Source organism: Crocodylus porosus, unplaced genomic scaffold (assembly GCF_001723895.1).
Source record: "Crocodylus porosus isolate Cpor-Errol unplaced genomic scaffold, CroPor_comp1, whole genome shotgun sequence".
Taxonomy (NCBI): Eukaryota; Metazoa; Chordata; order Crocodylia; family Crocodylidae; genus Crocodylus; species Crocodylus porosus.
This window is the reverse complement of record NW_017728886.1, coordinates 249,178,864-249,191,902: the sequence shown is the minus strand read 5'-3', so window position 1 is coordinate 249,191,902 and position 13,039 is coordinate 249,178,864.

Sequence of the window (13,039 nt, the reverse complement as noted above, 5' to 3'; positions counted from 1 at the left end):
CAAAAGCTGAGGGACAATCAGAACCAGCTGCCTTAGGCTGGCTTGTTAGTGGCTGTCCTTCACCAATGTCAAATGTCAGGAATATTTCGTTAGAAAGGGACTGTCTACAGGGTACTAAAATAAATTGCCTTGAACAAGTTTAGACATGTTCAGCACTAATGCAAAAAGGAGATTCAAATTAAAAACAAATCACAATTTGATGCAGACCTGTTTCACACTGTCACAGAACTCCTGATGAATTTGGGTCATTAGTGGCACTTGTGAAACTTTGGGTTTGGCTTACTGCCTCCTTTCAAGTTTTATTTTGCTCTAACTTTGACTGAAGGAGTAAGTACCAGCGGGTCCAGTGGAATGTCATACCAGCAGATACTGTCAATACTTGCAGCTTAAGAGAGAATGCCAGAGGCAGAGCTATTTCTAAAAAGCTGTTTGGTCACCAATAAGTAACATGTTCTGTATTGGTAGATTGTTGTCATTTGTGCCAGGCAAAATTTGTGTGTTGGCACAGCCAAGAGCAGGCATCTGACTGGGGGTGGGGGAACTGTCAAGGGGCGGGGCTACCCATGAGGCCCTTGACAGTTCACCAAAACTTCGTAAGCAGCCCTCCACCCGAAATAATTGCCCGCCTGTTTTACATGGTCTTTTGTGGCAGTTTACATGCTTGCAGATTCTAATGGATTTTTGTTCTGTTTTAAAAGTCTGAATCCTTTAAGCATTTTAAATGTTAGGATGCTAATCAGTTAGATTCAGTGACTTAAGCAGGTGTTTATGTTGGAGAGTTCACTTAATATGTGTAAATATTTGAAATATTTGCATTTCGGCCTGCTGTAGTCTTTCCAAGCTGTGAGAGAGCCTAAAAGAAGAGAATTGTGGAAGTGTTGTAGGAAGCTAGTTAATGCTGAACTGTAAGCTTTGTAGGTTTAGAAAGGATATTGATCCATTGATCCAAACCACATAAACAGAAATGGCTTCTGCGAAATGTAAGATAAACTATAATCCTTTATGACATGTGGCATTGCCCATAGCAAAGTTTAAGGCATAACATATTACATATCACATCTTTTAGGCACCTCTGTTATGGTCTACCCTAATAGATAAGACAGCTTGTCATAAACCTCTCGGTTCCCTGAAGTGTTTACCACAAAATATTGCCATGTTAACTGTGAAACAATGCAATGCCTACTGGGCTGGACAAAAGCAGCGCAGCATTTATATCTCCCTTGTGAATACAATGATTATGAGATATGACAGCTAATATTATGTGTGCCATAAAGCTGCATTACATTTCCTTATCACCTGGACATGGTACAAGGTTTCCTGATTTGCAGCTAAAGATATTTGCAGGTAGTAATAACAATGATATATCCGATTTTATGTTCAAAAAACTTTTATAAACATTATTGGACTCTCCCAAGACCACTGGAGACTATGTATAGCTATTCTGATTTCTTTGTTTCATCCTGCAGTGTCAGGATGAAACAAAGGCTACCAAGGACTGGGCTCCCCAAAATGAGGCATATTATCTGTATTTCTCTCTCTTTTTGAAGTAGGCACCCACATGGCCGTCGCTAGGAGTCAAATGCTGGCAATATTTGCTCACAGTCAGATTTGTGCACACAGCTTAATTAAAATAAATAGAGCAGGGTTCAATGTGGTTTTTTTTCGGAAGTATAAGGACACTCTTCTCCAGTTACTTTCTCTTTCTGTAGAAAAATAACATGAAAGCTCTTTGGGTTCTTTTTAGCCTTGCAGAACTGTTGTTTTTGCTTTCTTTAATCCAGTAATTAGTAATATAGCAAAAATGTAAAACCAGCTGCCAGTTTCAGCAAATCTAGACTGCCTTGTTTAAACATGGATTCATATCAGATATGTCTTGTACCTGCAACTATGATTCTGATAATAACTGGAGTAGCTCTAGTGAAGTCAGTGAAATCAAATTAGCATAAAACAGGCACGAAGTAAGCTTAGAAATAAGCCTTCTAGTTTCTTCCACATAGTCTTTTCTTTCAGTAATCTACTGGTAACAGTCACCAATGTAATGTTTAAAGTAGCAGATATCATAAATCAGCATTCAGATACCAGGATATTGAGATTTTTCTGAGAGCTAGTTTGATAGCTTTATTTTAATCAACACATGGCTTGATTACATTCTGGCACCTTGGCACTTTCTGAGTTTAACAAAAATATTCAGTTGGAATCAGTGTCCCAGATCCAGCTGAACTACACCTGGAACAGGCCCTGGGGAGAGAGGGTGAAGGGACAGGGAGCTACAAGCCACCTTTGTGTTCTGCCATTTCTGGGGCTGGCTGTTGCCAGTTCAATCTTCAGGACAACTTCAAGTAGCTGATAGCTACTCTAAATAGTAATTTCTGGTTGGCTTACAGGAGTGTAGCGATGTCCTGGTGTAGCCCCTTCCCCTAGATGTGCCCCCTATGCTAGGGGCTCTGAGAGCGATAATGGTGAAAAGGCTATATTGCCGCTATACTGGGGTCAGTAATTATTTTGGGTGGAGGGCCACTTAATGAGTTTTGAGGACCTGAGTTTTGGGGAGGGCCACATCCATCTTTGTCTCTCACTCTGTTCTCTCTCTCTCACTCCTCTTCTCACTCTCTTCTCTTTTCTCTCTTCTCTCTCTGTGTGTCCTATCTCTCTCTTCGTCTTCGATCTTTCTCTGTCTCCTCTCTCTTGCTATCTGTCTCTCCTCTTCTTTCTGTCTTTCTCCCCCTCCTGCCCTCCTTCCCCTCCACTCCCTCTAGAACCCAGCCAAAACTATAGATCACTAGGAGCTCTGGCATTCAGCTGCGGACCCAGGTAGGAGCTGCTGCCACGGCAGGAGGGTGGCATCCTCAGCTTTGGTTGGATTCTGGAGGGAGGAGGGGGGAAAGGGGAGAGAGACAGAGCAGAGCAGAGAGATGCTGCCTGCTTAGAGCTGCAGCAGCTCCTACCTGGGTCCACAGCTGATGCCTCTGGCAGGTTTGGGGTGAGAGCTCCAACCGCACTGGAAGGGCGGCAAGTCAGCTGTGGACCCCGACTGCAGGTTCTGCATCCGAGCTCCTGAACCTTCCTGTGGGGTCCACAGTTCACGCTGCCATCTGCCAGCCTGCCTGGGAAGCCCAGCCCGGTCAACAGCTGAGGCCTCAGGCTGCTGGGCTGAAGCAGTCTCTTATGCCTGCCCAGCACCACAGGGGGGCTGGAGCCGCTGGCCTCCTGTGGGCCAGATCCTGCAAGCTGACAGCCGTCCACCCACAGGCCAGATCAGATCTGTTGGTGTGCCAGATCTGGTCCATGGGCTGTATTTTGCCCACTCCTGCTATATACTATCTTGGGCTCATTCTTCAATCAAGCGAGTTCTTGCTGTCTAATTAGAGCAGATCTGTGGGATTTTTGTGCTGCCAGAATGGTGCCAAAGTGCCAGAATGGGGCCAGAGAGCCTGCCCCCTGTGCTGAATTTATGCTGATATGACTCGAGCAGGATTTAGTTTCTGACGTATTCTGATATTCATTTATAAGGATGTGGAAATTAACACAATTTAATTTTTGAGTCTTGGTGGTATTATAGTGTTCTGTGGGTAGACTGCAGTCAAAGGACCTTATTCCCTACTACTTTATTTTAGTGTAGGTCCGGAGTTAACTCCACATATATATTTACGCAGTCACAAAGGTGGAAAACTGGTCTAAGTGAGGGCTTAGCTGGGGGTTGGTGGGGAGGACTGTGAGAAGGAGATTGGGTCATGGAAGTTAATTGGCGTATGACTCAGGGAAGGGAGGACAGAGGGAGGCTGACTGGAGGCAGGAAGAGAAAGTTGCAGGGGGTCAGTGGGCTGTATGCTCCATGATCTAGGAGATGATGACTTGTTTCCTGAAGGCTGGAAGATACAAACTGGAGCGGTCCCAGGTAACAATAGCAGCATAGAACAGGAGGTGTAGATCCTGGATAATGGAGCTGAGTAAGCTTGCATATGCACGTTAGGGAACAATGGGAAATCTAGCACCTGGATGCACAGCCAGCCTTGAGAATGGCTCAGAACAGCTTGTTGATAGATAGGAAAGCAGTGTGAGGAGAAGGGTGGCAGGTGACAGGATTGGTGGGGATGGTATAGGCTTGGGTGATAACTTCTTGAATAGCCTTGAATAACCACTTTCTGTACTGGTCTCAGTTGCAGCAGCACCGCCCATTTCTCCTTTCATTGTCCTCTTCTCTGCAAGACCATGTTGAGCAGTGGTTTTCCATTTTAAGCAGAAGCCTAAAAATGAAAACACTGTTAGGTGGCCTGCAGTCCAGTTCCTGCTGACTGGCATGGTGCCACACCACAGGCACGCACCTTCATTATTTTGTCAGCAGTCACATATTGACAGACTAATTTTCACTCATCATTTATTTACTCTGGTTTTTGTCACTTGTCAGAATACTGTATCTAGTGCTTGGATGAACTGCTTGTGTTAATATGGAGTTGTTCTCCATTTTTCTTTTAGCAGCTGTTTCTTTATCTTTCCTGGAGTATTGGTTTTATTGAGCAAGTACCTAGCTAAAGACCCAATAGGAAGCAAGGAATAATCAGGAAGCAAAATGAGATTGAGCAAGTTTATGATGAAAGTGCTCCAGAAGGCATGGTGGGAAGGTTATGCATGCCAGGCACTCTTCAAGGTCTTAAAGGAGCAAGTGTGCAGATTTTAACACATGGCACACTTATTACATCATAAAAACATGTGTATGTAATTACTCAGGCATTACCTGATGCTTAGCTCTATGTAAGATACTAACCAATAATTACAGCTACAACCCTAATTCAACTAAAACATCGTTTTCTCTGGGTGTGCCTGCTAAGTTTCAGTTTATTAAAAAAAGTACAGCTATTGACTGAAGTCAACACACACGGCAATCAGCACAAATGATAGTCAGCATTATCATCACTGGTGTCAGGGATATAGGACAGGAAAACACCTCTTGGGTCACAGGCAACCCTGTCCTCTGATTCCTTTTCTAAACTCATCACATTGCATTTTAAAACTAGGTTTTTTGCGCACACTACTCAGATGAAGGTTGGTCGCAGAACCTCACTCCTCTGACAATTAGAAACCTTCTAATTTCCATTGTAATAGCAAGTTAGTGCCAGTTTGTTCTTGTGGTAGGGTTGCCATTCAGTTTAAGTAATTCTTTTTCTTTCCTTTGTTTTACTTCCTGGATACATTTGTAGAGCAATCACAGAGTTTGTGGGATTAGTTTCCACAGATTCTGTTTAAAGAAAAATAAAGGGGTGGGGGGAATGGAATCCATAAAGGGTTTCACAACTAAAGTGAAATGTAAAGTCTGGATTTTTAAAAAACTGGGCCAAATTCTGCAGTGATTTATATCCTGGCTAAATGATCACAGCATAGATACCAGGGATATAACGTAGACCAGAACTCTTGCTGTGTGGGGCTCCAGATAGACGTGTCTCTGTTCTCTGTAACTTGGAAACTTTAAAAAATGAGCCTACCAGTTGTATGCGTGTCTTCTGATTGTCAAAATTATTGTACTCAGGTCCTTGCAGGTGGAACATCATGTACAGTATAACACCTTTTCTTTATTTCTTGTGCAGATTTTCTCAAATGTCTGATTTATAAGAACTAATACCTTGATTTTTTCAGAGTTACTGAGAACTCACAAATGGGAATTCAGGTGCTCAGGAATTTTGAAAACTGTTATCTTATATTGATGACAAGCTGCAGATACATCAAAAATAAGCATTGACCGCTATCCAAATGCAGAAATGGTATCTGAAGTCAATATAATATGCAAAAAATATGCCTTTATCATACTACTAATTACAAGTAAAAAAAAAATAGCAAAACTGTCCTGTATTGTGGCAAACCCGCTTTTACTCCAATGTGTAAAGAATTCAACTCTAGGGAAAATGCATGAGAAATTCAGTTAAAGATATAATATTTACATGCTGAGCCTTGCTATGAAAATTGAGCCTTGCTATTCAAATGTTTCCCCAAGTCTTTCTGCTGTGATGTTACTGAGCATAAACTCAGCCTCGGTGCCTGACACAATGTTTTCTCTCTCTCTCTGCCGGCTACCTTGGCCACAGAGCAGTCGGTAAGTGGGAACATGTGGTCGAGCACGCTTTAATACAAAAGAAAACAAACAGGTTTGGGTTTTTTTTGTTGTTGTTGTTCCATTTGCAAACCCTGAACCAGTTACTCTGCATTCTTGCTAGTTGGTCTTCTTAGGGGGAAGTAAATCTTACATACAGTACAAAAAAAAAGTAGCCAGATTAAGCTGTGGCTGTATGAGAGCTCTCCAAATTTTTCAAGTGTGTGGATCACTTTTGGACAAAGAACATGTCTCTCTTGTTCAAACTGCACTGATCATTTTCCCTCCCACAGCAAGGAAACAAAAGCACTTGACTTGTATGGGATTTTTTTTTAAGTACTCAGTATAGTTTAACAGCCTTGCAGGTGTCATTTCTGTCCCCTTTGCCCTCGCTCCTGCTCCCTGACATATGCTGCTTTGCTTGCTGCATGTCCTCTTGTCTCCCAGCCTATGCTTCCCCACCTTACGCTGCTAATGATGTTTTAAAATTTCTAAGAAATGTAGTCAAAGGCTGGCTAACCCTAACATAGTTCTGAGGGTAGGACAAATGGATTTCCATTTCCTACCAGGAGATGTTTGCCAGCAATATACAAAGCAAGTTTAACTGATCAACATGTTTAACACCCAATGTCTGATGCTGAGAAAAATTCCTATGCTTAACAGGAAGTCCTTCAGGAGGAGGGGGCTCACAGTAGCCACCAGAATTTATATGCAGATGTTTAGAGCAAGATTTTCATACTAGTCACTCCATTTCTGGCCCATCAGTAATTATAGGGGCCATTTACATTTGTAATTATGAGACATCACCCATTAAGGTACTTAAATATTAGGGCTGTGCAAAACACTGTCATTTCATTTCATCGTCCATTTTGCCATTTCAAAGGGACAGTGTTTCATTTTCTCATTTCATGATGTTTCAAAGCACTGTCCCATTTTGTTTCATTGAAACAGTTTCGCTGTTTTGACTCGTTTTAACGTTTTGCCCCTAAACTATAATGGCGAATCATGAAAATGCCTAAAATGTTATTATTTCTTGTCTTGTTTGGATGCAAATTGCAGGCATGGTAGCCCTTTCTGAGGGCATGAATCCTGCCAAGTTTCAAGGAAATGGGTGCAGAGGTTTCTCGAAAACTGCACCTCAAATTCTTGAAAGCAAAATTTTCCGGCAGCGGTAGCCTCCTGTCATCTGGCACACAGATCCAGGGTCTTGCCTGCCGGGGGGGGGCTGCAGGCCTGTGCCAGACTCCTCCCAGGAGTGCGGGCCTCCAGATCTGTGCCAGATGACAATAGGCTGCTGCTGCCACCTGGGACTGGTGCTGGGCACAGCCCACACCCAGCGCCGGGGAAGACAGATGCTGCTGCTGGCCCCAGGCAGCAGCAGCAGCCTCCTGTCATCCAGGCACAGATCCTGGGGCCTGCACCCCCAGGAGGAGTCCAGCACAGCCCCACAGCCCTCCGGGGGGTGCAAGCCCCTGGATCTGCATGCTGGACGACAGGAGGTTGCCACTGCTGCCTGGGACTGGCACTGGGCACAGCCCACATCCAGTGCAGCTCCATGGAGCTCAGCCTGGCAGTGAAGGGTGGAGTGCAGCCCTGGCTCTGCCTGCCTCCAGTTGCTGGGCTGTACTCTGAGTGGCTCCATAGCCCTATGGAGCTCAGCCCAGTGGCAGGAGGCAGAGCACAGCACCGGCTCTGCCCACCTCCTGCCACCGGGCTGAGCTCCATGAGGCTGCAGAGCCACTCAGAGCCCAGCCCAGTGGTGGGAGGTGGGCAGCCAAGTGGTGGGAGGTAGGGAGAGTCAGGGCTATGCTCCCCGCCAGGCTGAGCTACATGGGGCTGCAGAGCCACTTGGAACACAGCCCTGGCTCTCCCCGGCCTCCCACCACCAGGCTGTTTCAAAGGTTGAAAAGTTCTAAAACTTTCGAAACATTTCAAGTGCCCTCATTTTGTTTTGAAGCTATTTTGATGCTTTTTGCTTTATTTCAGTTTCACTGTTTTGAGCTCGAAATGCGTTGAAATAGCTTTGAAATGAAACAGTCAGCGAAATTTCATACAGCTCTATTAAATATTACCTGTGTCATTTGGTAACAGAGTTTACAAGAGGAAGATGAACTGCTGCAAAGTTGGCATATATTACATAATATAAGAAAAAAATGAACAGTATTGGCATGTTTTATTTACAGAATATTGACCTGCAGTGAATCTTTATACAGTACTTAGAAGAGAGAATTGTTAATGACTAGGAGTGCACCAATAAAGATTTTTGGCAGATACCGATGGCCAATACCAGTCATATCAGCCAATACCAGTCTGATGGCTGATATGCAACCCGGCAGCTTGGAGAGCAGCATTCAGGCACAGTTCGGTTTAACATCGAAAAATGCAAGGTTCTCCACCTTGGGAAGAAAAACCTGCAACATCCTTATAGGCTCGGCAGTGCTACGCTGGCTAGCACTACGGAAGAAAGAGACTTGGGGGTCATGATTGACCACAAGATGAACACAAGCCTGCAGTGCAATGTTGCAGCTAGTAAAGCAATCAAAATGCTGGCTTGCATCCATAGATGCTTCCCAAGCAAATCCTGGGACGTCATTCTCCCCTTGTACTCTGCCTTGGAGAGGCCACAGCTGGAGTACTGTGTCCAGTCTTGGGCTCCACAATTCAAAAGGCGTGTGGAGAAGCTTGAGAAAGTCCAGAGAAGAGCCACGTGCATGATCAGAGGTCAGGAAAACAGACCTTATGACGACAGGCTGAGAGCAATGGGGCTCTTTAGCCTGGCAAAGCGTAGGCTCAGGGGTGATCTGATGGCCACCTATGAGTTTATCGGGGTGACCACCAGGATCTGGGGGAACGTTTGTTCACCAGAGTGCCCCAAGGGATGACGAGGTCAAAAGGTCATAAACTACTGCAAGACCGTTTCAGGCTGGACATAAGGAAGAATTTCTTTCCTGTCAGAGCCCCAAAGGTGTGGAACAGCCTGCCATCGGAGGTGGTTCAAGCACCTATACTGAACACCTTTAAGAGCAAATTGGATACTTATCTTGCTGGGATCCTATGACCCCAGCTGACTTCCTGCCCCTTGGGCAGGGGGCTGGACTCAATGATCTTCTGAGGTCCCTTCCAGCCCTAATGTCTATGAAATCTATGAAATCCAACCGATAAGTCTGTTGGGGGGGAAGGGCAGTGGAGGAGGTAAGGGGTATGGAGTGGTGCAGATCAAGGCCCCCATGGTGAGAGAGGGAGTTCAGCAGGGCCAGGGGAATGGGGTGGGACACTGGATGAATCCATGAGTGGCTCGTCAGGTGGTGGGGGGACAGCTCTCATCGCTGCATGTGCCCTGGAGGAAGCACGAGAGGCATGTGCCCCTGGATCTGTGTACAGAGTGAGGGCAGACTGCCTGCTGAACACTTGGGATTGGGGGCTATGTCAGCCTCTTTCTGGCAGGGGGGGATGGGCCAGGACTGGACTCAGGGCAGGTAGTGGCGGTGCTGGGTGGGGAGGCTATGGTGTGGGTTACAGCCACCCAAAATTTTCTGTAGCTACCCTGTAGCTCCCTCCTCCCAGTGCTGCTGCTGCCCTCACACCTCTGCCCCCCCGAGCACAGCCCTGGCCTATTCCGCCCCCCCCGAGGGGTCTGCGCTGTGGCTGGAGCTGCTACCCCTCCTATCCCACCATACCCTCTGGACGAGCTGCACACAATTCTGTCCTACACCCTGCCTCAGCTGGTCATCTCCTGCCCCTGCCCCAAACCCACTCCCTCCCTCACCATGGGGGCCTCAATCTCCGCCCAGCAACCCTTCTCTCCTCCACACCTCTTCCCCCGCACAGACTTACTGGCTGGATGCTGGTCTCCAAGCTGCTGGGCTGCATTCCTGGCTGGGTACATGCTGCAGCTGTGCACATGTACGTGGCATTAATCGCTGATATTATCAGCCACATCAGCCATAGAAGCCAATTGCCGATAATGTCAATTTTTCTTCTGTCAGTTCTGATACAATATGGACTAATATATCAGTACACCTCTATTAATGACTACTAGTTGAGTTCATACCTTTCTACCCATACCCCTCCCAATACAAAATGAATACAGCTATTTGTATAATCCATCATGAAGTCATTTGGTGCAGCCAATTAGTGCATAACAGGAAAAGCCTAATGTTTAATCCTGAGCAATATTTACTGCCTTATCGTGAGCAAAATTGCTCATTAGGCCTTAACCAATCCATCTTGAAATTTTATATAAAATGTGGAACCTCACTGAACATTGTACGGTGCATCTCAGCTGATTTGAGCTATCGTGGTCAACAATATGAACTAACAGAACTCACTAAAGCAATAAAAGGCTCCCTCCGTTGTCCCAAACTAAGGTAATCTTCACCACTGTGTTCGCTCTCTACTAGCTTGAAAGTCCATTAGTTTGATTTCTTATACAACAAACTAATAACTTTCATCCAGTTATGCCTGTTTTGAACACAGTAACTTGTGTTTGGCTAAAACAGTGGTACTCAACCTCTAGTCCACAGTCAGGATGTGTCATCCAGCCCACAGGACTCTCCATGGTCTGGAAACATGGCAGCAGAGAGCGCTTGCAGCATTCATTTCTATAGCTTTGAGAGCCACAGCAAATAATGCTGCCATCACTCCCCTGCCATCAGATTTCTGGACCCCTGGGGAAATGACATGACTCTATTCACTGGATCATGCCAGTGTGCAGGGTTGCCCCACAGCTAGGTCCAGACCAGCTGGACTGGAGGGTTGGAAGGTTAAGTACCCCTGGACTAAAACATATCTTCCAGATTGTGCTTATGGTAGTTGGGACAGCCAAACATTTTTTCTTGTAGTCCTAAAGATCCAACAAGGAGCGTAGCAAGGCATCTGGCTCAAATAAAGGAGGCGATTTTAAATGATTAACTGATTTATTTTTTCTAGATCTGCTAATATTTTATTGTTACTGCTATCTCCTAGTTTTTGCCTAAGGTCCATAGGACACAACTGAATCACTTGACTGGAAGTTGGTGGCTGAGGAACACTGACTACAGCCGACGTTGACAAACAGAAGACTATCCCAACTAGTTATAAATATAACTACTATATAATTATGGTGTCATGGGGATAACGGAGACCTGGTGGGACTCCACCCATGACTGAACCATGGGTATAGATGGCTATACCTTGTATAGGAGAGATGGAGGAGATAAAAACGGTAGGGGTGTAGCTCTCTATGTTAAGGAAAGCTACGCGTTCCTGCAAGCTGATGTTGGCTACCAGGGTGGATGACTGGAGGCCCTCTGGGTTAAAATCCATGGGGAACATAGCACAGGGAACACAATGGTGGGAGTCTACAGACCTCCCACCCAAAGTCAAGAGCTTGACCACAAGTTCGCCCAGGAACTGGCTGAGGCCGCATGCTCCAGGACCATGGTTGTCATGGGTGACTTCAATTACCCAGACATCTCGTGGGAGGATCACTCAGCAAAATCCAAGCGGTCGCAAAGCTTCCTATTATGCGTGGATAACCTCTACCTGGTACTCTACCCAAGAAGTCTATGGGCTAATGAGAGGTAAAGCGCTGCTCAACCTGGTACTGGCTACTCGGGATGACCTAATCGGTGACCTAGTGATTGATGGGAAGCTGGGTGACAGCGACCCCCAGCTGATCACCTACATCATCCGCCATAAAGCTGGCAAGCTCAGGAGGCTTGTCAGTGAGGTTCTAAGGGACCATGACCCCAGGGGAGGGGAGTCCTGGAAGAGTGTTTCCTCCTTAAGGGAGTGATCCTCAATGCACAAGCTAATTCGATTCCATCTCGGAGGAAAGGCAGCAAGAGGGCACAGCAGCTCCCCTGGCTCCCCAGGGATCTAGTAGACCTCCTGAGGCTAAAAAGAAAGGCCTACAAAGGATGGAGGATGGGATTCACCTCCAAGGAGGAATATTCTGCACTGGTCTGGTCCTGCAGGGAGCAAACCAGGAAAGCCAAGGCTGCAACTGAACTCCAACTAGCTTTGAACATCAAGGACAGTAAAAAGTCCTTTTTCAGATATGTGGGGAGCCGGAGGAAAAGCAAGGGCAACGTTGGACTCCTGCTGAACCAGATGGAACAACTGACAACTGACACCCAGGAAAAAGCCAACGTATTAAATGGGTACTTTACATCAGTTTTTCATCAGTCCCATGGGACCCCCATGCCCACTATGGGACAGGGAGGTCCGGGAGGGAGATCCCTTGCCCTCCATCAATGCTGACCTCGTAAAGGAACACCTTGAGAGGCTGGATACCTTCAAGTCAGCTGGCCCTGACAATCTACACCCCAGGGTACTCAAGGAGTTGGTGAGCATCATAGCTCAGCCCCTGGCACAGATCTTTGAGAACTCCTAGTGCTCTGGTGTGGTGCCCAAAGACTGGAAGAAGGTCAATGTTGTGCCTATCTTCAAGAAAGGGAGGAAAGTGGATCCCGCAAACTATAGGCCCATCAGCCTGACTTCTATCCCAGGGAAGATCTTAGAAAAGTTTATTCAAGAGTCCATTCTTAAGGGACTGGCTGACGCCAACATCCTAAGGGATAGCCAGCATGGGCTTGTTGCAGGTAGGTCTTGCTTGACCAATCTCATTTCCTTTTATGACCAGGTGACCTATCAGCTGGACAAGGGAGAAGAGATTGATGTCATATATCTTCAAAAAAGCCTTCAAACTGGTATCCCATGATCACCTCTTGGCAAAACTGGCCAGCTGTGGCCTTGGGTCCACCACAATCCCCTGGCTGGGAAATTGGCTCCGTGGTTGGAACCAGAGGGCGGTAATTGATGGAAGTCAATCATCGTGGTGCCCTGTGACCAGTGAGGTCCCACAAGGCTCTGTCCTTGGACCCATATTGTTCAACATCTTCATTAATGATGTGGACAATGGAGTCAGAAGCGGACTGGCCAAGGTCGCCAATGACACCAAACTTTGGGGCAAAGCAT